The sequence below is a fragment of the Spinacia oleracea genome, chromosome 6 (assembly GCF_020520425.1).
Source record: "Spinacia oleracea cultivar Varoflay chromosome 6, BTI_SOV_V1, whole genome shotgun sequence".
Taxonomy (NCBI): domain Eukaryota; kingdom Viridiplantae; phylum Streptophyta; class Magnoliopsida; order Caryophyllales; family Amaranthaceae; genus Spinacia; species Spinacia oleracea.
This window is the reverse complement of record NC_079492.1, coordinates 18513243-18539283: the sequence shown is the minus strand read 5'-3', so window position 1 is coordinate 18539283 and position 26041 is coordinate 18513243. Positions and strand designations below refer to the sequence as shown.

General features: G+C 45.0%; 1 non-coding gene across 1 annotated transcript; it reads right to left on the bottom strand.

Moving 5' to 3' along the window:
- Nucleotides 1-7262: 7262 nt before the first annotated feature.
- Nucleotides 7263-7371, bottom strand: LOC130464666 (small nucleolar RNA R71). The gene has a single exon (XR_008925030.1). It is a non-coding gene; the product is annotated as a small nucleolar RNA R71 (small nucleolar RNA).
- Nucleotides 7372-26041: the final 18670 nt, after the last annotated feature.

Genomic DNA, 26041 nt, shown 5'->3' with positions numbered 1-26041 from the left:
TGTAAGGCAAATAGGTTCATTCCCTATATGCCGCGGCAACCAACACGCCACTCCACATTGACGACGGGGGCAACCCCCACATAAGTCAAATGCTGCGGCATCAAACATGCCGCGCCCAATTTGCGACGGGGGCAAACCCCTCACAATTTGTCGTTTTATCAAAAAACATGAATACTTTCTAAGGCAAATAGGTTCATTCCCTATATGCCGTGACAACAAACGTGCCGTTTCAGATTGACGACGGGGGCTCCACATTGACGACGGGGGCAAACCCCCACATAAGTCAAATGCAACGGCATCAAACATGCCGCGCCCAATTTGCGATGGGGGCAAACCTCTCCCAATTTGTCATTTTTTCGAAAAACGTGAAAACTTTCTAAGGCAAATAGGTTCATTCCCTATATGCCGCGGCAACAAACGTGCCGTTTCACATTGACGACGGGGGCAAACCCCCACATAAGTCAAATGCTGCGGCATCAAACATGCCGCGCCCAATTTGCGACGGGGGCAAACCCCCACAGAAGTCAAATGTTGTGGCATCAAACATGCCGCGCCCAATTTGCGGCGGGGGCAAACCTCTCCCAATTTGTCGTTTTTTCAAAAAACGTGAAAATTTTCTAAGGCAAATAGGTTCATTCCCTATATGCCGCGGCAACAAACATGCCGTTTCACATTGCCGACGTGGGCAAACCCCCACATAAGTCAAATGCTGCGGCATCAAACATGCCGCGCCCAATTTGCGACGGGGGCAAACCTCTCCCAATTTGTCGTTTTTTCAAAAAACGTGAAAACTTTCTAAGGAAAATAGGTTCATTCCCTATATGCCGCAGCAACAAACACGCCGCTCCACATTGACGGCGGGGGCAAACCCCCACATAAGTCAAATGCAACGGCATCAAACATGCCGCGCCCAATTTGTGACAGGGGCAAATCCCTCACAATTTGTCGTTTTCTTAAATGTATTTTCTAAGGCAAGTGGGATTACTCCTACAGGCCGAAACAAAACGGCGGAACCGCACAATAATCCCCATACCCAAGTTCAGCGGCAATCATACTGATTGATTGAGTTGCGTCAATCAATCAACTAAAATAAACTTGGGCATGGGAGTCTGATCTAGAGACTTGCAAACACCTGCTTTGGGGCATAAAATGGACGGCTAATCATACAAGACATCAATAACAGAGAAGGCGTTTAAAAGTCTCAAAACTGAAAAAGATAAAGGTGACGAATCACCACTGGTTCGCGCTCAAAACGGCGCCAAATTCAAACAGAAAATTAAAAATTATCCAGACAAATGCCCTAGGCGTTAAAACAGAAATAAAAATTATTCATTACAGACGCTCTAGGCGCCATAAAAACTGATTGATTTTGATAAGGGGGAGTGGAGTTAGGAGCCAGCAGGACGAGCTGCGGCAGAATGAGCGGAAGTCGACGTGCCCACACCATCTGGACCGTCGACAGCAGGCTTTGAGGTTGGCTGAGCTGAAGCCTCCTCCTCCTGAGCCGGTGAGTTCACCTCCTCACTTTCGGCGTCGGAATCCTCAAAAACGGGAGGAGGAAGACCTTGTCTCTCGGCCTCAATAATGGCACCCTGCTTTTGAATTTGCCGCTCAAACCAGGGGAATGAGAAGTCCTCCATGCAGGCGTCCCAGGCTCGGCGAGTTCTCTCTCTCACCTCCTCCGCGGCCAACTTGGCCTCGGCCTTGACCTGAGAAACCTCGGCCTGAGAAGCCGAGACCATCTCTTCAAGACTGGCCACTTGCTGACGCAAGCTCGCAGCTTCCTTTACCTTGGCCTCGACCTCCTGGAGGAACGACTGGGTAGAAAGGGCTTCGGCATTCAGGGTCTCAATAGCTAGAACTTGTTCATTAATCTTGACCAAGCACTGCTTCTTGTCACTCCTAAGGACGGCCAGCTCCTTACTCTGAGCTTCAATGGTCTCCTGCATCTCCAGCCGAACCATCTCTACCGTCGCCATGGCACAGTCACCAGCATTGGTAGCCTTATGCACCTGCCGCTGAAGCTAACTGGTGACGTCAGCTCGCCAGCGCTTAAAGCCCTCGGCCTTAATAAGCAGCTGCGAGAAAAATACAAGTAAGAAAGAATAAAATTGCTAAGTAAAAGGATGAAGAAGAAAGTAAGACGCTTACATCCAAAAGAACCGCCTGCATAGCCCCAAACTGGGCATCCGCCGCCGGAGGGAATTGGTCCACATATTCCTTCGGCACGACCTTAATCACTGAAGATATGATCTTAGCCTTATCTCGGGATGAGAAATGCCGAGACGGAGGAATATTGCGGACCTCCTCGTCCAAAGCTGCCTGCCGGCCAAAAGCTGTACGAAAGAAAGGCAAGAGTATTACACCAGTCCTTAACCCAGAAAACAACTAAGCCTAGAAGGATACTGAGCATACCTGGATCGTCACCACCTCGCGGAGGAGGACGAGGCGCTTCTGGGGCTTGGGCTGCCTGAGCCGTTGGGTGATCATCCTCGCCATCGAGGATCTCAACCGGCGTAGGAGACACAGCCCTCCTGCTGGGACCAGCTCCTCCCCTAGCATCCCCCCGTTTGGCTGAGCCTTCTGGAGGGGGGTGCTGTCGAAGAGGAGTCACAACCATGGGGACGACCTCGACCGGAGAATCCGTAGACTTCTCCGGCACGTCCTCCTTCTTGGGACGCCGGATCCCCGTCTTGACTTTAGGACGCTTCCCCGCTGCGGAAGCATCCCCCTCGTCGGCCTTGCGCTTTGAGCTAGCCGGACCCTTCTCACCCTTCTGCAAAAACAGACACAAGCACCATAAAGAAAATGACGAACCAATAAGACCAACATCAGTGAAGGTAAGATAATTTACTTTCGCCGGGGCACCCCCGCCGAGTCCTCTCAGCTTCTGGTCAACCATCTGGGTTAACCACTCCTTGGTGTTAATGACCCCCTTCTCTTGCGGCGGAAGCTTGGACATGGCAACGGCTGCAAAAGGCGATTTTATAGAAGTTAGAAAGCAAGTAACATCCAATACAAAAAGACAGTAAGGCCAAGATACCTTGGTCCAACCCATGGTCTAGACCAGCCGCTGCCAGGAACACAGAGTCCCTGAGCTTAGAACACGACGGAAGCCAGGATAGGGGAATGTTTAAGTTCTTGGCTTGGGCCGTCACGGCCTCAACCTGGAAATGGACTGTGATTTTATCCCATTCCTGCGCCGTAAGGGCCGGAACTCCTCGTTCCCTCCTGCAAAGCGAGGACTTAGCTGCCAACGGCTAAACTTTAGCTCCGCCTCCTCATCGGCGGTCCACATCACCACCCACCTCATTCTCCAGAGATGGTGTTTTGACGGCTTGTCAAAGGTGGTGGCATACTCCCCTTTGTTAGCCAACTGGAACCAACCTTCAGCTCCCTTCACTTTCTGAAAGCGCACCAGCCTAAGAAAGGCATTGAAAGATGGCTTCAGGCCTAACAGCTCACACTTGGCAACGTACCCAAGTACGTTCGTCTAAGAGTTGGGGGTCAGTTGGCAGATACCAATGCCGAACCCATCCAATACCTCCTCCACAAAAGGATGGACGGGGAAGCGTAATCCACTCTTAAAAGCTCCAACATACACAGGGAACTCGCCTGGGCCTACGTCAAAAATAGTAGACGCCTCACTTTCAGGAAATCTCATTTCGTAGCCCGGACCGGTATTCATACCAGCGGCATAATTTTCTTTATGCCTATCCAGCCATTTAAGCCACTTCGGGTCAGCCCCAATATAACCTGCATCAATTTGAGCATTCTCACCCTGGACGCCCCCAACAACAACCTGAGGCGGTCCAGCTACCTCTTCAGCTTCTTCACCCCCAGCCTCGCCGCCGCTCTCGTCTGGCTCCGACTCATCGAACGAGGCGGCAGGCTGTTCTGATGGACCACCTTCCATCTCTTCCATCCAGAACTCGTCAAAGTAAGTACCCCCTTGACGAGCACTACTAGTCTCACCTGGGGGAGTCCGGCTTGTTTCCCCCGCCGGCACTTTGATGGATCTCCCCCCTGAGAAAGAAGGGTCCATTTGCTGACCTCTAAGCCGCAAGTCAACAATATTTGCCGTCTTTTTCGTCCTCGCCATCGTGTCCTGCATAAAGACACAATGGGAGGCCGAACTTAACGACAGGCTTAAAAGGAAACAATGAGGGATATTGGTGCGGCGCAGATCAGACCACCATATCCAGGAGCTCCAACCTTAACGGCTCGAGAACCATAAGCCATTGTTCCGAAAAGAAAAATAGACGACACCAACATTGACGAATACAAAAAATACAAAAAAATAACTTATTGAAATCAGGACCTTACCTCAAAAATAACGGAGATGATGGCGTCACAGGTGAGCGTCATGAAAAGAAGACGAAAGGCTCGTCCGGTCTCTCCTTCGTCTTAAGAGAATGGGCCGAATCGAAGAAAGCGCCAAGAATCTCGGTAAAATCTCTCTCTAGGGAAGCACATAGGTGAATTTTGAAAAGTGAAAAATGAAAATTTTACCCTCCTTCACATATATATAGGGAGGGCAGATTGGGAAAGGTCGCCAAGTGGCGCATCCTGCTCGGTTCAAAACGCCCAATCAGGAGATCAGGGGTCAAGGAAGGGCATCAAGCTAACCCTCTTACCTTAATACCCTTCTTGAGGGGCAAATGATGTGGGTAAAAATACCCTTGATTACGTGGCCCAATTGCCGCTAGACATGTGGCACTCCCTAACTGGCTGGCCGCCTATTTGGCTGCCACTTAGAAGTCACCATGTGCTCCTGAGTGACTGGCTTAATTACACTAACCCCTTTAAGGCCCAAGGCCCATACAGAATTTGATGATGGTGACACATGTCACCATCTGGCAAACCAACCAATCATATGAGCTCACCTTAGGGTTTCCCCCAAAAAGGGGGACTATAAGTATTCCCATTTCCCAAGAAATGGACACACAATCCTAGACCAAGAAACATTCTACTACTTACTTTAATGCTTTCTGTTTATTAATTACATCCTCCTTAAAACTCGTGTCTTACTTAAGCATCGGAGGGAATATTCCTACGGGAATATTCTTGTTTTGTAGGTGCGCCGCCGACGTGGACTGGACTCAGCGCTACGTGGAACCTGATACCTCCTCGTCATCATCCAAGGAAAAACTCCCACAACACTATGTGCTTAGCTATTTCTTTCTTTCTTGTTGATTGTTATTTGGCTTACTCAAGGTGGTAGGGACATTTTTTTACAATTCTAAGTAGTAGATTTCATTGGTTCCGTTCCTAAAATTGTTTAGTGAATTCCCTATTAGTAAAGTAGCTCTGTAAATAATATGTTATGTTCTGCCAAATCTGAAATTTCTGCATTTATATACTATCTTATGCATTTGACTATTGAAGTTCAACTGTTAGACGCATATACTAGAGTGCAAAGCAATGGAAAGCTTGAGTTCAAAGGAAAATAATAATAAAAAATTTGATAGATTACATGTGTATTACCCCTACTGGATCATTGTTTTCATGGTGTTTTAATAGTTGTAGATTTCTGAATTACAATGCCGCTGCTTGCTATTACCTGTTATACCCTATGCTAGTTTATATTAGGGTGTGTAATCAAGCTATCAAATCGTTTTCTTGGAGTGGAATGAGAATTTAATAACTTGATAATTTTTTTTTATTAAGTGAAAAGGGTTAATCTGGTGAAATTAATGTAACCTGAACTTAATCTTACCTTGCTGAAATTGTCATTTTGAGTAATCACTTAAGTCTATTATCTGGAATTCGTCTATATATTGTTCTATCATAAAGTCAGAGCCCAAATTACATGGAGTAGTCTAACTAGAGTTCATTGAATTATTGCTTGATTCTGTGTGAACTTTAAGGATGTCTGAAAATCTGGTTTAAAAGTTGCTGAAAGTATTCTGATTAGTCTCTGGGATGCTATTTGATTAAACCTCATAATCACCCTTTATTGTCACTCTCAGTGAGGTGTTAATGAGGATATTTGTAATATATAAATTCTGGTTCAAAGAGCAATTACTAAGACTATGCACAACTATGTCTAGGTGATTGAATTTTAAATGTAACTAGGGGCATGCATGTGATGAGTTTCTGTTTTCTGAATGCGTTCTACTGAATTCTATTTTACAGTGGCTACTGAATGCATTTGCAGTAGCTGTTATAATAAAAGCATATTGTTCATTAGAAATGTATAGTGTTTTCAGGTGTTAGTTTTGCTTGAAATGAATTCATGATCCTTGTAGTTATTCTTTAAACAAATCATTGTTTGGGAAATCAAATCGGATGTTCATTTTGAGAAATCATGTCATTCAAAAATTCATTTCTGAACAGAGTTTAAATCTTGGGTTAGGAATTAAACATGCTGCTTATATTTTCATTCTTCCAGATTCATTTAATGTTGAAGTCATGTATTTAGATGAGCACCTAACTATCATTATATATTCTATTCTCATTTAAGTGATCCGAAATTTTAAGATTGTCCATGGCAGTTTGTTAATATGTTGCAAATCTTAGAACACGCTACCTAATCAATCAAACTGAAGATGTTTAATCTGTCAAGATGTTTTGAGTCCAAACCTTCTCAACTTTTGTACCCCATATTCTGAAAGATTAAATTATAACAGCAAATAAGACTTTTAGAATGTCCATTTTCTTTTTTTTTTATGCATTCACTTAAATCTTGAGAATAGTAACTAACTTTTTAATTTTTTACTTTTCAGGTGAATGAGCGGTGGCTCACCTATTCCTAAACTCAAGCGAATCAGGAAGTATATCGATTCTGTGAACATCATAAGTCAAGAGCGATTCATCTACGCGTTTCAAATAGATCAACCAGAAGAGGTGAAACCAGAGGAAGTTAAACCAACAAAAGACAGTCTAAAAGGAGCGAAAATGGGTGAACGAACTTTTAAGGAGATGGCAGCCCCAAATACGGGAGATGATCCTCTCTGCATTATGTTTACAGAGTTGGACAAACCCCTAAAGCTGAATTCAGGTTTCCTTAATCTTCTTCCCAAATATTATGGGAAGTCAGGTGAGAATCCTCATCGACATTTAAAAGAGTTTAAGGTTGTTTGTTCTTCTATGAATCTTGAAGGAGTTGAACAGGATCATATTAGATTGCATGCTTTTCCTTTTTCTTTGCAAGATGTAGCTAAAGATTGGTTGTATGATCTTCCTGCTGGATCAATTAAGACTTGGAATGTTATGGCATCAACTTTTCTAGGAAAATACTTTCCAGCAAGTCTAATTGGATCCATCAGGATGGAGATATGTGGCATTAGGCAGCATGATAATGAGTCCTTGTATGAGTATTGGGAACGTTTTAAGAGATTATGTTCATCCTGTCCCCAACATCAGATTAGTGACCAACTATTAATTCAATACTTTTATGAAGGCCTATTGCCTACTGATAGGGGTATGATAGATGCTTCGAGTGGGGGGGGCATTAGTGGATAAAACACCAACCCAAGCTAGGGCTTTAATTTCTAATATGGCTCAAAACACCCAACAACATGGTACTAGAAATGATGTTAAAAGAGTAAATGGAGTTGATTTAAGTGGTATTCAGAATCAATTACAAGAAAATGCTCAACAAATTGCTACTTTAACTACTCTTGTGTCTAAAATTGTTGCTAGTAATGAGTCTAAAGCTAGAGTTTGTGGAATTTGCTATAATGAGTCTCATCCTACTGATAAATGTCCTGACTTGCAATCTGAAGATGTGAATGCTATAGGTGGTTATTCTGGCCAAAGGAAATATGATCCTTACTCACAGACTTATAATGAAGGTTGGAAAGACCACCCTAATCTAAGGTATGGAAATAGACCACAACTTCCACAATCTGATCAACCAAGGCAATACGGTCAACCAAATCCACCATCCCAATCTGGTCCTTCACTAGAAGATTTAGTTAAGCAACTAACAAATCAAATAGGGCAAGTCCATAACCAGGGTGTTGAGTATCAAAAGAAAACTGACACGCGCCTTCATCATATAGACACTCAAATAGGTCAGATTTGCACTTCTCTAAGTAATCTTGAAACTCAACTTTCAGGTAAACTTCCATCACAAACAATCCCTAATCCCAATGGTCATGTTAAAGCTGTCACGCTAGGAGTGGTAAAGTGTTAACTGAACCTAAAATGAAAAGTCGTGAAGTTGAAAAAGAGATAGAAGTCAATCCTAAAGTTGGATCAAGGGAAAGAGTGGAAAGTGAGGGTACTGTGAAGGAGAGTGAAAAAGAAAATGAAGGGGAGAGTAAAACTGAATCTGATTCTGTTGTTTCTCGTTTTAAAGATTTGCCTCCTTTCCCTTCTCGATTTTCTAAAGCTAAGAAAGAGAGTTGACAATGAAATTCTAGAAACTTTTAGGAAAATTGAAGTCAATATTCCCCTTCTTGATGCTATTAAACAGGTACCTCGTTATGCAAAGTTTCTTAAGGAACTTTGTACTAACAAAAGGCATTTTCGTCCTTCTGAAAAGGTAAGTATGGGGGAAAATATTTCAGCTATTATCCAAAAGAAGCTTCCCCCTAAGTGTAAGGATCCTGGCATGTTTTGTATTCCTTGCAAGATTGGTGATTCTAAGTTTGAAAGGTGTATGTTAGATTTAGGAGCCTCCATTAATGTTATGCCGAAATCTGTTTATGATACTTTAAATGTGGGTTCTTAGTCTAAAACTGATATTGTTATTCAGTTAGCTGATAGATCTAACGCATTTCCAATAGGAGTCTTAGAAGATGTACTTGTGCAAGTGAATGAATTGGTTTTTCCTGCTGACTTTTATGTTCTAGATATGGGTGATAGAAGTGATAGTGTTCCACTTTTGTTAGGTAGACCATTCCTGAAAACTTCTAAGACTAAAATTGATGTTCATGAGGGTAATCTAACTATGGAATGTGATGGAGAAATTATTAAGTTTAATATTTTTGATGCTATGAGATACCCAAGTGATATCAATAATGTTAGTTCCATAGATACTTTTGATGCTTTTGATTGGATGGCTCATGATGTATTTGATAAGTGGTGTGACAAACTGTTTGAAAATGATGTTCCTGATTATATGCGTGAAATTTCTTATTCTTCTGTTGTAGCCGCGTCTGATGTGGTTGATGTGAATGAAAAGTCTGATTTTTCTTTGCCTTTATCTGTGCCTAAATTGATTCCTTCTATTGTTCAAGCACCTATTTTAGAGTTAAAACCCTTGCCCTCTAATCTGAAATATGTTTATTTGGGTGCTAATGAGACATTGCCTGTGATTATTTCAAGCTCATTAAATGAATTTCAAGAAGCAAAGTTGTTGAATGTGCTTAAAAATTATAAAGAGGCAATAGGATGGACTTTAGCAGACATAAAAGGCATTAGTCCCACCTTATGCATGCATAGAATATTTCTTGAACAGAATGCTAAACCCACTAGAGAAACTCAACGAAGGTTAAACCCTTCAATGAGGGAAGTTGTTCAAAAGGAAATTATTAAATGGATAAATGCGGATGTGATCTATCCTATTTATAATTCTCAATGGGTAAGTCCTATTCATGTGGTCCCTAAGAAAAGTGGAATAACAGTAGTTGAGAATAATAAAGGCGAGCTTGTCCCCACTAGAGTTCCTAATGGATGGAGAGTATGCATAGACTATAGGAAGCTTAATCAAGCTACTAGGAAAGATCATTTTCCTTTGCCTTTTATTGATCAAATGTTAGAAAAACTTGCTGGTCAGTCATTTTTCTGTTTTCTTGATGGTTATTCTGGTTATACTCAAGTTCCAATAGCCCCTGGAGATCAGGATAAGACCACTTTTACTTGTCCTTTTGGTACATTTGCATTTAGGAGAATGCCTTTTGGATTTTGCAATGCCCCTGAAACTTTTCAAAGATGCATGATGAGTATTTTTTCTGATTTAATTGAAAAAGATATGGAAGTGTTTATGGATGATTTTACTGTTTTTGGTGATTCATTTGATAGATGCCTTCATAGTCTGTCTCGAGTTCTGAAAAGATGTGTTGAAACTAACCTTGTGTTGAATTTCGAAAAGTGTCATTTCATGGTTGAACAAGGTGTAGTACTTGGACATATTGTAAGTGCTAAAGGTTTAGAGGTCGAAAAAGCTAAAATTAATGTCATTAGTTCATTACCTTATCCTACCTGTGTTCGTGAAATTAGGTCATTTTTAGGGCATGCTGGCTTTTTCAGATGTTTTATTAAAAATTTCTCTAAAATTGCATCTCCTTTATGTGTTTTACTTGGTAAGTGTTGTGGGGTTTTTCCGGTGAGATACCTGGGAGGTTTCTTGGTAACTTTTACAGATTAAACAAGATTGTATTTTTATAGAGAGAGAAAGTAGAGAGAAGGCAGAGCAGTAATTGCTCTAGAATGTATTGATTGTGACCCTTTTTTCTAGGGAAGTGGGAATATTTATAGTACTAGGTTTTTGGGGGAATGACCTAATATTCCCCTTACATGATTGGCTGGGGAATGGGAGGAGGACACGTGTCCTTTCTCCTTACAATTCTCTGGCCTCTTTTGGCAATAGTGGGCTGTTTGGGCCTATTGTGCTTAGTCATTCACTTGGGATACATACTAATTAAGCCCCTTTCCAGGTATAGGTTTTATACATACATTTATACACACTTAAATACATACACTGTAGATACCTAGATTAATACCCATGCCTCGGAGTAGACTTCGTATGATTTCTGCTTTAGGGGGCGCAATACGTGCCATGTGTCACGTCCTCATTGGTACACGAAGGCACGGTAATTTTGCCCACAACATTTGCCCCTCAAGAAGGGCATTTCTGGAAACACATTCCGGGTATCGCTTCTTGACTCTTGTTTTGCATCTTCATCTTTGGGTCAGGTGTTGAGATGGTGACACGTGTCACCTTTCTCCATTTTGCCCCTCCCTATATATAGAGGTGAGGGGGGTAAATTTCATTTTTTACATTTCATTTTCACAGAGCTTTCATAGGCGATTTCCGGCGTGTTCCTACCACCATCAGGCGATTTCCGGCCACCAGGAGACTCATCCTTTTCCTCGTCACACTCATCCCGTTCTTCGCGAAACTCATCTCGTTCTTCGCGAAACTCATCCTGTTCTTCACCAAGTACTTTGCAGATCTTTCAAGGTTAGTTTTCGCCTTTCTTGTTTTTGTTATCCTCTCGTCATTTTTCCCTTTGTTAGCGGCCGACCTCTTAGTACTAGGTAAGGGTTTAAAGGTTTTATTTAAGATTTTTCCGCCGTTCATCTTTTGTCGGGGCGGACGTCCAATCGCGTCTTTTTCTTCATTGTTGGTCACCCCTAAGCCGTGCTTCGTTCACTATGCAGAAGGCATGGCTAGAACCAAGCAAACGGCAGATCCGACGCGCCTGCGCTTGCGGGAAGAAGCATCGACACCTCCTAGGGAGAGATATTCTTCCACCGCCTCGGCAGTCGACGAAGAATTTGCCGAACTCTTTCAAGAGATCGACGAGTACGTCGAGGCGGGGGAGCAGGCGGCAAGCTCGTCGGAGGGTACAGCGAGCCAGGCAGTGGGGGAGCCAAGCGTCGCTCCATTGTCATCGGCCGCCGAGGAACAAGAAGCTGCTCCCCAGCTTATTAGGCCCAGAGGACGGGAGGAGGCCCAATTGCTTCCGTCAGAGATTCACCCAGACGTGGGCTGGATGCGGTGGCTAGACAGGCACGGAGCCAAGATGAGGGATGACCTCTGCGTGGGGGAAGGGTACCAAATGCGCGTGCCGGCCGGTCTGGACTCGACCGTCAGCCTGCTTGCCGAGGGAGAATTCCCTGTGTATGCCGCGTCAATCAAACTCGGCATGAGATTCCCTCCACACCCCTTCGTTGTGGAGGTGTTAGATGGTTTCAATATTGGGGTGGCCCAGCTGACCCCCAACTCATGGGCGGATATCTTTGGCTACATTGCCAAATGTGCATTGAACGACGTGGAGCCGTCCTTCAACGCCTTTCTGCATCTGGTCTCCCTCTCTCGTTCCCCCAGTGCCGCCAAAGGGTGGTTTAATCTGAGCAGCCGTGGTACCTACCAGACAGTGGTCGGCAAGCTCAGCAAGTGGCATATGTGGAGGAAGAGGTGGGTCGTGTTTTATACTGACGACCAGGAGATGTATGAGAGAATGAGCCGTTGGAACTGTGACGCCAACTTCATGGATCGTGACGAGCCCCTTCCCCCCCTTACTGCCGAAGAGTGGGATCAGATAATGGTCCTGTTCAGGGCCAACACTTACCACTTAACAGTGGATAAGAGTTTCCATGTGCCGGCTGAGTGGTTGCCGCACATTAGCCAGTTTCGGAACGAGGCCTTTCTAGCGGCCGTAGGCTTAGGATATTCCATGACTCGAGGTTGAATGCCAATTTATGTGCCGTTCTGCGTTGGTCTATTCATTTTTTCTAACTTTGGATTTCTTTTGTTCACAGAGGAAGGAATGAGCAAGCTATCGGCGGCGGATATTGGGAAGGGCGATATGACCGATTGGATGGCGGACATCTATGAGGCCAAGATGCAGAAAGCCAAGGCCGAGTTGGAGGAGAAGGTGAGTATTCTCTTAGGTTGTCGTTTTTTTTCTTTTTTGCAAGTTAAACTTCTCCCGTCCAGCGTCTATAGTGGACGTCTTTTTAGTGACGAGCCGATATCCTGATATCTGACCCGTGTTTGCTAAGGTAGGCCTCGTCACTTTTTATTGACGGGCCCCTTAGTTAGCGTTTTTTCAAGTGACTCGTGATTGATAGGGTACGCCTCGTCATTTTTGGGACGGGCGTCCTTTTTAATGACGAGCCACTTTTCTGCGATTGACTTGCCCTTGATAAGGTACGCCTCGTCATTTTTAAGACGGGCGTCCTTTTTAATGGCGAGCCACTATTTATTGAGTGACTTGTGATTGATAAGGTACGCCTCGTCATTTTTAAGACGGGCGTCCTTTTTAATGACGAGCCACTATCTTGTGAGTGACTTGTGATTGATAGGGTACGCCTCGTCATTTTTAAGACGGGCGTCCTTTTTAATGACGAGCCACTATTTGTGAGTGACTTGTGATTGATAAGGTACGCCTCGTCATTTTTAAGACGGGCGTCCTTTTTAATGACGAGCCACTATTTGTGAGTGACTTGTGATTGATAAGGTACGCCTCGTCATTTTTAAGACGGGCGTCCTTTTTAATGACGAGCCACTATCTTGTGAGTGACTTGTGATTGATAAGGTACGCCTCGTCATTTTTAAGACGGGCGTCCTTTTTAATGACGAGCCACTATCTTGTGAGTGACTTGTGATTGATAAGGTACGCCTCGTCATTTTTTAAAACGGGCGTCCTTTTTAATGACGAGCCACCATCTTGTGAGTGTCTTGCGATTGATAAGGTACGCCTCGTCATTTTTAAGACGGGCGTCCTTTTTAATGACGAGCCACTATCTTGTGAGTGGCTTGTGATCGATGAGGTACGCCTCGTCATTTTGAAGACGGGCGTCCTTTTAAATGACGAGCCACTACATGGTGAGTGACTTGCGATAGATGACGAGGCCTAATATTTGACTGTCCTTTCTTTTTTAGCAAGCTAAGGACGCGGCTAGGGCGTCAGGGAAGAAGAAGGGGACGACTCTGTCCCAGCTGAAGAAGAGAGCTGTGCCGGCTGGCTCGGAGACTCCGAGTACCTTCAAGAAGCCAAAACCTCTACCTCGCCGTCTCGTGAAGAAAGACGAGTCGAAGGTTGCTGAGGGGGGATGCCCTGATGACGAAGAGATGGGCGTGGACAAGCCGTCTCTGGTGGTGGACTTGGTGGAGGACCCTCTTTCGGGAATCCCGGCCGACGTCCGCTCTCAGATACCGGCGGAGGTGGCCCGCCGAGCTAGGTCTTCGGGCGGTAAGTATTATTCGAACGTCGTTCAGACGTATCGAGCCTCCTCTGGCAGTTCTTCTTACTCTCCGCGTCATCCTAAGGCCATTGTTTTTCCTATAGCCAAAGACAAAGGGAAGGATGCAGCTGCTGCCGAGGATGAGAACGTACCTGCTACTCCACACTATTCGTCAAAGGATAGGGTGGCTATATGCCGCAAGGTTTTTAAGGCCGTCCCCGCTGAGTATGTTGCTTCTCTTCCTGGCCGCAAGACTGACGCCCAGTTTGGTGCGATCCAGGCCACTCTTCTCGACGTAAGTCTATTTCCAACTTGCTTGTACTTGTCTTCCCTTTTAGAGTCATTTACTAATATGTAGCTTCTTCTGCAGTTGTTCTGCCGCATGGAATTCTGCAAGAGCTGGAAGGCCCGCACTGCTGAGGAGCTCAAAGCTCAGGTGGCTGAGTCCACCCACCATGGTGACTATGCGTTCAAGTCCATTGAAGAGGTCCGCCTGCAGATGCAGACGACCATAGACCTTCAAGCGAAGGAGGTGGCTGCGTTGAGATCTGACAAGGCCGAGCTGCTTAAGAAGATCTTGGCGCAGGACAAGGACATGGTGGCAATGGTCGAGGAAGCCAAGACAGCGGCGGCGGAAATACGGGCGCTTCAGGACCAGTTGCGGGAGTACCCTCAGGTCAAAGAGGCGGCTGAGGAAGCCGAGCATCTTCGTGGGGAGCTAGAGACGGCCAGATCGCAAGTTCGCACCTTGCGTGAGCGTCTTCTGGAATCCTATGATCAGGGGGAACAAGCGACCAAGGACGCTGTTAAGCACGCCTGGGAGAGCCACATGTCAGAGTATGATCTTGGGTGGTTCCAGCGGCGAATGGAGCACAGTGCCGCTGTGTTGGCTGCTGAACGTCTTGGTCAGCCGCCCCCTGAGTTTGTATCATCTGATGACGAGGACGATGCGGCCGCCCCCTGATTTGCTTCCTTTCCTATTTTTTTAAAAAATTTTATTCAAGCGTTCCAGTGCCTAAGGGCAAAAACAATTATGTTGTAAAGTTTTGGCGCTGATGGCGTCTGTATCATTGTGCCTGCTGAGCACACAACAATTCTCTTTCTTTTTCCTGGTCAGGAATTCTGAGCTACTTTCACACGCCTTTCTACGGGCGTTGTTTTATAAGTAAATAGGTTTTTTGATGTTTCTCCTATCTCGCATTTACTTGCTCTTCATAATTTGATTATTCCTTGATCAATAGGCTTAATAGGCTTAATCAATAGGTATGGTTGCCAAGGTGCATCCGAGAGTACACTAAGCACGTTAATGCCGCAGGCAACTGAGTAGGCGCTAGGCCCTACTTTGGTCGTCACTTTCTTTGGCGAGCGTGTCTATAACGATATTGATTGGCGCAAGTCAATCAATAGGTATGATTGCCGCTAGACATGCTCGTCAAATGGACTGGCCGGCCAAACATTCGTGCCGCCGCGCTTTTTAGCAAGCAACCTTTGTTTCGAAGTTAATCGTGCCGCTGAACTTTTGAGCGGACAACCTTTGTTTCCAAGTGTTTGGTGCCGCTGGCAACTGAGCATGCGCTAGGCCCTACTTTGGTCGTCACTTTCTTTGGCGAGCGTGTCTATGACGATATTGATTGACGCAAGTCAATCAATAGGTATGATTGCCGCTAGACATGCTCGTCAAACGGACTGGCCGGCCAAACATTCGTGCCGCCGCGCTTTTTAGCAAGCAACCTTTGTTTCGAAGTTAATCGTGCCGCTGAACTTTTGAGCGGACAACCTTTGTTTCCAAGTGTTTGGTGCCGCTGGCAACTGAGCATGCGCTAGGCCCTACTTTGGTCGTCACTTTCTTTGGCGAGCGTGTCTATGACGATATTGATTGACGCAAGTCAATCAATAGGTATGATTGCCGCTAGACATGCTCGTCAAACGGACTGGCCGGCCAAACATTCGTGCCGCCGCGCTTTTTAGCAAGCAACCTTTGTTTCGAAGTTAATCGTGCCGCTGAACTTTTGAGCGGACAACCTTTGTTTCCAAGTGTTTGGTGCCGCTGGCAACTGAGCATGCGCTAGGCCCTACTTTGGTCGTCACTTTCTTTGGCGAGCGTGTCTATGACGATATTGATTGACGCAAGTCAATCAATAGGTATGATTGCCGCTAGACATGCTCGTCAAACGGACTGGCCGGCCAAACATTCGTGCCGCCGCGCTTTTTAGCAAACACCCTATGTTTCAAAGTTTCGAAGTTATACAATTAGGCTTTGTTTCGAAGTTAATCGTGCCGCTGAACTTTTGAGCGGACAACCTTTGTTTCCAAGTGTTTGGTGCCGCTGGCAACTGAGCATGCGCTAGGCCCTACTTTGGTCGTCACTTTCTTTGGCGAGCGTGTCTATAACGATATTGATTGACGCAAGTCAATCAATAGGTATGATTGCCGCTAGACATGCTCGTCAAACGGACTGGCCGGCCAAACATTCGTGCCGCCGCGCTTTTTAGCAAACTCCCTATGTTTCAAAGTTTGTTCATGCCGCTGGGCTTTTGAGCGAACAACCTATGTTTCAAAGTTGTTCATGCCGCTGGGCTTTTGAGCGAACAACCTATGTTTCAAAGTTGTTCATGCCGCTGGGCTTTTGAGCGAACAACCTATGTTTCAAAGTTGTTCATGCCGCTGGCACGTATTATGCTGTACTGGTCGGCCAGCGGCTTGCTTATATTAGGAGGGTAGTTGGATAGGTGATCAGCCTACAACTTGGTGCTAATCTGGGCCACTACTTAGGCTTCAAACAATTAGTCTTGCTGAGTTTTTGCTAATCTGGGCCACTTCTCAGGCCGTCATACAATTAGGCTTTGGTTATGCATTGGAGTGTATATGTTTATATTCATTGTGCGAACAATAAATATTACGAAACAAATAGAGTAGTATTATTTATAACTTTGCAAGGCGAATTTAGCCGGTTACAAAAGTAATTACTACCCTACTATGACCATTAGAGGCCGCCCCTTGGGCAATGGATCGTGGTAAGTAAGACAAGGCTTAGCACATATCTTAGAAGAAATATTTCTTGAGGTTGTCGGCATTCCAAGTGCGTGAAATAGGGCGGCCTTGCATGTCTTGAATGCGGTAGGTTCCATCTCTAACTTCATCATAGATCTCGTAAGGTCCCTCCCAAGTGGGCGTCAGCTTACCTTGTTCATTTGCTCGTCCTGTGGACTCCATTTTTCTGAGGACAAAATCTCCCACTTTGAGCACTCTATTAGAGACTCTCTTGTTGTATTCTCTTGCCATCCTTATCTTGTACAGCTGTTGCCTGAGCGCTGCATTTCCTCTAACCTCGGGCAGAAAGTCCAAGGCTGCTTTCATTGTCTCCCAGTTAGCATTTTCGTCATACAGCATGACTCTCAACGTTGGCTCACACATTTCTATGGGTAGGACAGCCTCGGCGCCATAGGCTAGCAGGAAGGGCGTTTCACCGGTTGAATTCTTAGCCGTGGTGCGGATGGACCATAAGACATTTGGCAGCTCATCAGCCCATAGACCTTTGGCTTCGTCAAGCTTCTTTTTAATTCCTTCAGAGATAATTTTGTTGAACGCCTCAACCTGACCATTGGCTTGGGGTCGTCCGACTGATGCAAAACAGGTGTGTATACCGTGATCTGCCAGCCACTCTTTCAGCTTAGGCGTCTCAAACTGGGGCCCATTATCGAAGACTATAGCCTGTGGAATCCCAAAGCGAGTCATGATGTTCTTCCAAATGAATGCTCTCACATCAGCAGTTTTTATGTTTTTGAGCGCTTCTGCCTCCACCCATTTGGTGAAGTAATCTACGGCAACGATGACATAACGCCTTCCTCCTGGTGCGGTCGTGAATGGGCCTAGGAGATCCATCCCCCATTTAGCAAATGGAATTGGGCTTATAATGGGCGTCAGAACTCGTGCCGGTTGATGTATTAGGTGAGAAAAGCGCTGACATTTGTCACACTTCTTGACCAGTGAGATTGCGTCCTCCTTAAGGGTCGGCCAGTAATAGCCGGTTCGAAGTGCCTTTTCAGCCAAAGCCCTTCCACCAATATGCGAGCTGCACAACCCCTGATGAAGGTCTTCTAAAATTTCCTGCCCCTTCTCAGGTGTTACACATCTTAACAAAGGACGGGAGTAGGCCTTTTTGTAGAGGGTGCCGTTCCACATTTCAAACCAAGAACATTTCTTTTGAAGTTTTGCCGCTTCCCTTGAGTCTTCGGGCAAGACTCCATTCATTTTGAAGTTTACTATGTCATCCATCCATGTGGACGTTCTGTCAAGAGTTTCCACTTCCATTTGCTCAACACTTTTGTGCTCTTTTACCTCCCAGAACACGTGCCGAGGGGTATCACAAGACGCGGAACTTGCCAACTTTGACAGGGCATCAGCTTGGTTATTTTCCGAGCGAGGGACTTGCCTTACTTCAAAACTTTTCAGTGGCTCTACTTCCTGATGGACGGCCTGCATGTATTTGACCATAGTCGGATCCCTAGCTTCGTAGGTCCCATTAACTTGGCTCACAATCAGTTGGGAGTCAGATAGTGCTACAATCTCCTCGGCGCCTGCCGCCTTACACATTTTAATGCCACAAAGCAGGGCTTCATATTCGGCTTCATTATTTGACGCCTGGAAGTTAAATCGCATAGCATATTCAAAAGTATCTCCTTCTGGGGAGTGACAGATTATCCCTGCTCCACATCCATTCTGTGTGGATGAGCCGTCTACATACACTGTCCACACTGTGCTTGTATTCTTGGCAAAGTCTGGCCTCGTCATTTCAACAATGAAGTCGGCACATGCCTGCCCCTTGACAGCTTTCCTCGGCTCATAGGTGATATCAAAGGCGTTCAGCTCTATTGCCCAATTCAGCATTCGTCCTGACGCCTCCAGCTTTGTGAAGGGCAGTTTGAGCGGCTGATCGGTGTAGATCACAATTTTGTGAGCTAAGAAATAAGGACGGAGCTTTTTGCTGGCCATGAACAGAGCTAAGCCAAACTTTTCCACTGTAGGATATCTAACTTCAGCATTTTGAAGAACATGACTGACAAAGTATACCGGCATCTGTATTCCCTCCCTCTCTGTCAGTAGAACGGCACTCAACGAGTGCTCGGACACGGCGAGATACATGTACAAAGTCTCTCCTAGCAAGGGACTAACAAGACGAGGCAAGGTGTGTAAGTGCTCCTTTAATCTGACCAATGCCGCCTCGGCCTCGTCCGACCATTCAAACTTGGCCTTCTTTCTGACAGATCTAAAAAAGTAGTGGCACTTGTCTCCAGCCCTGGAAAGGAATCTGCCCAGGGCGGCCAAGCAACCTGTGAGCCGCTGGACCTCCTTCACTGTCTTTGGTGAGCTCATATCAATTACTGCCTGGATTTTGTCTGGGTTAGCTTCAATTCCTCTTTCATCAATCAAGAAACCTAAGAATTTGCCTGCCGTCACCCCGAACACACACTTCTTAGGATTCAACCTCATGTTGTAAGCTCGAATAGTCTCAAATGTCTCTCTGAGATCAGTTATATGCGCCGCCCTCAGCTTACTTTTTACGATCATATCGTCAATGTAAGCTTCAATATTCCTGCCGAGCTGCTTAATGAACACAGTGTTAATAAGACGCTGAAAAGTGGCCGGTGCATTTTTTAACCCAAACGGCATCACCTTGTAGCAGTAGAGGCCTTGTTCAGTAACAAATGACGTTTTCTCCTGGTCGTCAGGCCACAACGGAATCTGGTGAAACCCTGAGTAGGCATCCATAAAGCTCATCATGGCATGCCCCGCTGTAGAGTCGACGAGCCGGTCAATCTTGGGCAATGGGAAACTGTCCTTTGGACATGCCCTATTGAGGTTGGTGTAATCAACACACATTCTCCAGGTACCATTAGGTTTTTTGACGAGGACCACATTAGCAACCCAGTCGGGGTACTGACTAGGCCTGACGAACCCAGCCTCCATCAACTTCTGTATTTCCGCGGCTGCCGCCTGATTTCTATCTTCCCCATGGTTCCTTTTCTTCTGACGAACCGGTTTAACGGTTGGGTCCACATTCAGCTTATGGACGGCCACAGCAGGGTCAATACCCGGCATTTCGTCCACCGTGAAAGCAAAGATATCTTCAAATTCTCTCAAAAGGTGGACCAATTCTGCCGCCAGCGGGTCGTCAGGAGAAATCCCAATGGGCACTACTCTGTCAGGTTTGTCTGTGTTTAAAACCACATTGAAATGGGCCCCAACAGGCTCTGGGCGTCTCTCTTCCATGTGCCCTGCTGAGATAGTTAATGTTTCTTTGACGACCTTGGGTTGCGTGTCGCCACATTTTCGTTTGTTGCTCGACGTCCCTTTCTCTTCACCCGTCCCCCATGCTTCTGGACTCAAGGTGGTTAGGTAGCAATCTCTAGCTTGTTGCTGGTCACCATGTATAGTGCTGACGCTCCCATCGTCACAAATGATCTTAAGAAGCATCAGATGAGTCACAATGACAGCCTTTGCCCTGTTCAACGTGGGACGCCCCAAGATGATGTTATATGCCGTCAGATCTTTCACTATGAGAAAACGGACATCCATTTGCCGAGATTCCTTTTTATTTCCCATCCTCAGAGGAAGGGTAATTATGCCGACTGGGTGGATGACACTACCTCCGAAGCCTATAATGGGATAGTGGATTTTCTCAATTTTTGAGGGATCATGTTGCAGCCGATTCAAGCACTCTAGACTAATTATGTCCGACGAACTTCCTGTATCAACCAAAATACGCCTAACCCTTAGGTTAGCTACTTTTAACTCAATTACCAAAGGATCGTCATGCGGGGTGGAGATTTTCCCACGGTCGGCCTCGCCGATTTCAACTTTTGGAAACGGGTCAACTGTGGCCTTGCCGGACAGCATCACTTGTCCCAGTCGCTTGGCATAATCCTTCTGGCCCCTCATGGTCGGCCCGCCGGCGGCCAATCCTCCTGAGATGACTGCCACGCACTCCGGGTCGGTACGATTCCCATCTTCCTCCGAGGGGGGGGATTTGTTTTTCTTGTAGAAGGGTTTGCCAGAACCTCCCGTGTTCCTGCTGATATAACTTTTTAAGAATCCCTTGGTGGCTAGGCCATCCAATGCCCTTTTCAAGCTCTTACATTCATTGGTGTCATGCCCAATGTCACTGTGAAAGTGACAGTACAGTTTGGGGTCCCTACTTTCTGGTGGTGACTTCATGGGAAATGGACGATCAATGTCATATTTGGACCCGACGTCCATCAGGATTGTGTACATGTCTGTGTTATACTCGAAACGCTCCCGATCATAAGTTCTGGGCCGTTTCTGACCTGCCGCTCCGGGGGCCCTGTCTGATTCTTTTGCAATAGCCCACGTCCCGTTAGGCCGGTTCTTCTTTTCAAATTTCTCCTTTTTTGCCGCTAGCTCGGCGTTATCACTTCCTCTGGGGTCTTTCGGGACGCTGCAAATCTCTGTTGCATGAATGAAGGCCTCCGCCTCATCCAGCACTTCTGCCATTGTTCGGACACTTTTCTTTACCAGATCAAACTTGAAAGAGCCCTTTTTAAGCCCTCGAATGAAGTTATCGAATGCAACACCATCTGGCAAATCCGGAATTTGCCCTGCCTCTAGATTGAATCTCTTCACATAACTCCTCAGGGACTCGTCCTTCCCTTGCTGAATCCTACTCAGATGCATGCTCGTCTTCTTCTCTTCCTTGTGAGCCATGAACCGAGTAGAGAACAATAGCTCGAGCTCCGAAAAAGAGCGAATAGTTCCGGCTGGAAGTCTCTCGAACCACTTAGAGGCTACTCCTTTGAGTGTGCCCGGGAAATACTTACACCAAGTTGAGTCAGTTGTTCCTTGGACATACATGTGATGCCGGTAAACCAAGAGGTGCATGTCCGGATCTGTGGTACCATCGTAAGCATCAATGTTGGGCGGCTTGACTTTGGGTTCCCTCGGGGCTCTCATGATAGAGTCTGCAAAAGGGGTGGTGTGCCCTAATGCCATGTTGGACACCCCCTCCTGAATGTGATATACAGGGTCTTGACGCCTGGAGTAAGGTAGCCGCAGGGAGGACTCGCGTCCGTGAGTTTGACGGGTTGGACGGGTGGCCCCTGGACGTGCCTGGCTCAGATGCGTATAAGTTGGATGAGGGAGAGGTCTATCCGGCATGACGGGGGTTGACCCGGTGTCAGAAAGTTCCGACTCAGAGTCGGGCAACTGCTCTGCGCGTGGCTGCTCACGTCCTCGGGACGTTTCTCCGACCAGCCGCCGTGGCATTCGGCGTGGTAGGTAAGACATGGTCTGATTTGGCTGACTTGTTGGCGGCTGTCTCCTTAGGTCCTCGCCTGTCAGCCTGGTCCAGACATTTGGGGGGCGTAAAGAAAGTGTTGGCCTATTGCTTGCCGGCCTCTCATGATTTGCAGCCACAGCAGTGGTGTAAATCAGCATACTCTTCTGTACCTCAGCATTAACTGTCTTCCCTACATCAGCTTGGAACTCGGCCAAAATAGCCCGAAGAGCACCCACAGAGACAGGCATATCAGGGTTCTCCTCTATTACCGTATCCACCCGAGGATCCAGGTGTCCTCCAGGAGGGGTGCGATTGGCCTGGTCGTCCTCCTCGCTGAGCACCTCTACCTCGGCAGTGTGACGAGGGGTGTGCCCGGCCGCAAATGTACGTGCGGCATCTTCAGTGATTCTTGTGGCCGGCGTATGATGTTCAGTCGGCATTTCTCTTTCGAGGGGTGGCCGCTCTACGCGTGTAGGCCGCCCAGCATCGTTGTCCTGTCGTTGATCTTCCATGTTACCGTACCTCCCCACAGACGGCGCCAAATGTTGTGGGGTTTTTCCGGTGAGATACCTGGGAGGTTTCTTGGTAACTTTTACAGATTAAACAAGATTGTATTTTTATAGAGAGAGAAAGTAGAGAGAAGGCAGAGCAGTAATTGCTCTAGAATGTATTGATTGTGACCCTTTTTTCTAGGGAAGTGGGAATATTTATAGTACTAGGTTTTTGGGGGAATGACCTAATATTCCCCTTACATGATTGGCTGGGGAATGGGAGGAGGACACGTGTCCTTTCTCCTTACAATTCTCTGGCCTCTTTTGGCAATAGTGGGCTGTTTGGGCCTATTGTGCTTAGTCATTCACTTGGGATACATACTAATTAAGCCCCTTTCCAGGTATAGGTTTTATACATACATTTATACACACTTAAATACATACACTGTAGATACCTAGATTAATACACATGCCTCGGAGTAGACTTCGTATGATTTCTGCTTTAGGGGGCGCAATACGTGCCATGTGTCACGTCCTCATTGGTACACGAAGGCACGGTAATTTTGCCCACAACAGTAAGGATGTTGTTTTTGACTTTAATGATAAATGCAAGAAAGCTTTTGATGATCTGAAAGATAAACTGACCTCTTCTCCTATTATTAGACCACCTGATTGGTCATTGCCTTTCGAAATCATGTGTGATGCTAGTGATAAAACAATAGGTGCTGTTTTAGGTCAAAAGAAAGATAAAGAGTCTTATGTGATCCATTATGCTTCCAAATCTCTTGATTCTGCCCAATGCAATTACACTGTGATTGAAAAAGAAATGTATGATGTTGTTTTTGCTTTGGAAAAGTGTAGATCTTATTTGCTTGGCACCCATGTGATTATATATTCTGATCACGCAACTCTTAAATATTTGTTGAAAAAGAAAGAGTCAAAACCTAGATTGCTTAGGTGGATGCTTTTGTTGCAAGAATTTGACCTTGAAATTAGGGATAAAAAGGGTGTAGAGAATCTGGTTGCTGACCACTTAAGTAGGATTGTTCCTAGAGATGATTGGCCCTTAATGACCGAGTTCTTTCCTGATGAACAATTGCTTTCTTTATGTCATATTGATACTCCTTGGTATGCTGATATGGTGAATTACTTAGTTACTAGAACATTTCCTCCTACATTGTCTAGAGCTCAAAAGGAAAAGATCAAATATGATTCTAAATACTACTTCTGGGATGAACCATATTTATGGAAATCTTGTTCTGACTTAATAATTAGGAGATGTATAGATAAACCTGAATATGCTTCTATTCTTCATTTTTGTCATAATCTTGAAAGTGGAGGGCATTTTGGTCCTCAAAGGAATGCTCATAAGGTTCTTGAATGTGGTTTATATTGGCCTACAATTTGTAAAGATGCTTATTTGTTTTGCAAGTCATGTGAACGTTGCCAAAAGACAGGTAATCTGTCTAAAAGAAATCAGATGCCTCAATCTGGTATTCTGATTTGTGAGATATTTGATGTATGGGGTATAGATTTTATGGGTCCTTTCCCGTCTTCTTTTGGTAATGTCTACATTATCCTTGCTGTTGACTATGTTTCTAAATGGGTAGAGGCAAAAGCGGTGATAACTGATGATGCCAAAACAGTGGTTAAATTCGTTAAAAGTCATATTTTTAATAGATTTGGCATGCCTAAGGCTATTATTAGTGATAGAGGAACACATTTTTGCAATAAAACCTTTGGTTCCCTTCTTGAAAAGTACTGTGACTCATCGAGTAGCTACTGCATACCACCCTCAAATTAGTGGTCATGTTGAAGTGTCTAATAGAGAAATAAAGTCTATTCTAGAAAAAATGATCAATCCGAATAGGAAAGACTGGAGTATCTGTTTAGGTGATGCTCTATGGGCATATAGGACTGCTTATAAAACACCTCTGGGAATGTCACCTTTCAGACTTGTTTTTGGGAAATCTTGTCACCTACCTGTGGAAATTGAGCATAAATCCTTCTGGGCGAAGCAATGTAACTTAGACTATGATTCTGCTGGAAAAGCAAGGAAGTTACAACTCCTTGAGTTAGAGGAATTAAGGCTTGAATCTTATGAAAATGCTAAAAACTACAAAGAGAAAACTAAAGCATTCCATGATAAAATGATAGCTAGGAAGTCTTTTCAAGTTGGTCAGAAAGTTCTTTTATTCAATGCTCGACTTAAATTATTTCCTGGAAAGTTGCAAACTAGATGGCTTGGTCCCTTTGTTGTTACTAATGTGTTTCCTCATGGTGCAGTGGAAATAAAGGACTTTGGTACTGATAAAACTTTCAAAGTTAATGGTCACAGATTGAACCATTCTATGATCCAGCTTATGTGCAGATGATCGAAGATGTCACGTTTGAGGAAATCTGACAAAGAAATGAGAACGTCGAGCCAACGACTTAAACTAAAAGCGCTACTAGGAGGCAACCCACGATTGTTTTCTTATTTTGTTTTCTTTTTGAAATTTATTTCTCTTTACTGCTTTCATTTTCTGCAAATTCATTTTATTTTAGTTCACTCCACGGGTTATTTTCCATCCCCTGCATTTTCTGTTCCCCTTCCCTTCACATAACTAACCTAGGATAAAGTATCTCTCAAGGAAGCATGGATAACTTACAAATCTTAGAATTGTAGTTCAATTCTTTATTTTATTTTTTTGTTGTCACAGGGTTAGTCATTCTTCATTGATTTATTTAGTTTATGTGCAGTAGTGGAAACTCAGTTTTGTGGCAGAGCTAGCTATCAAATAGCTTACCAAATGCATTATCATGACTCGGCCAGAAACGAGCTAGGCAGAAATACATTCAACTGCACCATTTCTGAACCACTTAATTGAGTCATCAGCAACCTTCACAATCACATTAATGGATACTAGAGTGCCCACCACCCATGCTATTCCAATGAGAGAAGATACATAAGCTGATGAAGTCAGAAAATAAGCTTATATCTCACTACATCAGTGAACTGACATCATCAGCAGCAGCAGATTCTGAACCACGGCATATTGATCAACTAATCCTCAACATCAGTGACTTAACCAGCTAAGTCCCTTCGTTCCTCTCTACAATTTTCGTTTTTCCTCTTCATTGGGGGCAAAGGTTTAAGTCTGGGGGAGTTAGAAATGGTCATTTTTAAAGGAAATGCTGCCAAATTTTTTCCAGAAGTCTCTTTCATAATTAACCAAACTCAGTTGTGCTTGCGAGATAGGGAAATAAAAGTTAGTTCTTTTGACATCCAAACCAAATGACTGACAAGTGAAAAAAAAAAAGGTGGTTTTGTCACAAACTAGCTTGCATTGGATCAATGTGAATGATATCTAAAGATAGCATAAATCCCTCTTTGACATGGTTTGTG